General features: G+C 19.4%; 1 protein-coding gene across 1 annotated transcript in view; it reads left to right on the plus strand.

The window, feature by feature from the left end:
- Nucleotides 1-1,641, plus strand: part of LOC107462316 ((-)-germacrene D synthase-like) — an 11,936-nt gene that overhangs the window by 5,055 nt on the left and 5,240 nt on the right. The window lies entirely within an intron of this gene.

Below are 1,641 nucleotides of genomic sequence, written 5' to 3' on the forward strand. Positions count from 1 at the left end.
TGATCATAAATCATTAAAAATATTTACATTATTTATATTGAGGTAGTCATTCAGATAAAGACGCTTATTTTATCTTTTGCCAAAGATGTCTTTATATTGTGTTTTAATTGGTTTCTGTATAATTTATTCGGTGTTTCTCATCACATATTATTAAATTTCTCAAAAAAATTTCTTTCTAAAAACAATAAAAAAATATTTAATTTGGACTAAAACCAAATAGGTAATAGATTAACTATTAAACTTTTTTTAAAATTATTTATATAAAAAAATATATCACATTCATCAAAAAATATATATAACAAGCTCAAGCCTCTTAAAATTTTTATAAATTAAAAAATAATTAATTTATATTCGTACAATATATAAAATAATTACTATATTGTTATTATATTATAGATTAAGATTCACTAATTTAATTTTTTTTTATTTTTAATATAAGCATTAGAAATAAATAAAATTTGTATAACTAAATGTAGTGTAACAAAATATATATGAAATTAATTAGTTCTTAAAAAATTCTAAGAAAAATAGTTTCTTTCATTTTAGTAAAATAACTATTTATTAAAGTAGACAAATTAATTATTTTCTTCTCATATACAGTTTTTTTAAGACATAAAAGTAATTAATTAGGACATTTCTTAAAAAATTCTAAAAAATAGTTTTTTTTATTTTAGTAAAATAACTATTTATTAAAGTAGACAAATTAATTATTTTTTTTATATATAGTTTTTTTAAGACATAAAAATAATTAATTAGAACATTGGTTAAGATAATTAAAGTCACTATTTCATTAAATTTTTAATTTAAAGAGAAATCCTAGTTAATTTTGGTATAGAAATTTTGAATTTGAAAACATTGATAAAAATTATGTTGAATTTTGAATTATTTTATTCTCATTTAAATTAATTACTACATAAGTTAAAGTTCTGTTTTGAAGTTATATTTGAGCTTTAATTTGATTTTTAAAGTTTTAATTTACTTAGTTTGATTTTTTAACTTAGGTATCTGTGACTCATATTAGGGTTTTAAGTGTTTCGTTGAAAAACAATAAGGTAAAAAAAATTCAATTGTCACATCAAATAGTCACTAGAACGTATAATGTAGCAGTTGTTAGTCTATCTCAACATGTCGTTAACGATTTTGTAAGACATAACTATTAAGTTGGGAGACTAAATTGAGTAAATCGAAATTTTGAAATTAGATTGAAATACGAACATAATTTCAGAAACCAATAAGTATTATCTCTTTTGTTGACAATTAAGTTGTTTTAATGGTAATTAAGATCTAATAATGGTTTATAATAAAAAAAAGCAATCTTTTGCAACAATGAACCTATAGTAGTAGTTAGGGATGTTCATATATTAAATCATATTCATAAATCCACAGTATTTATCCGTATCAGATCTGTAATTTGTGGATATGATCTGATCTATAAGATGATCGGATTGGATCGAATCGGATCCACACTCTAATCAGATAGAAGTAAATATATTTAAAAAAAATCGGATCCACACTCTAATAAGATGGAAGTAAATATGTTTAAAAAAAATCGGATCCACACTTTTATTATTATTATTATTATTATTATTATTATTATTATTATTATTATTATTATTATTATTATTATTATTATTATTATTA

Source organism: Arachis duranensis, chromosome 8, assembly GCF_000817695.3.
Source record: "Arachis duranensis cultivar V14167 chromosome 8, aradu.V14167.gnm2.J7QH, whole genome shotgun sequence".
NCBI lineage: Eukaryota > Viridiplantae > Streptophyta > Magnoliopsida > Fabales > Fabaceae > Arachis > Arachis duranensis.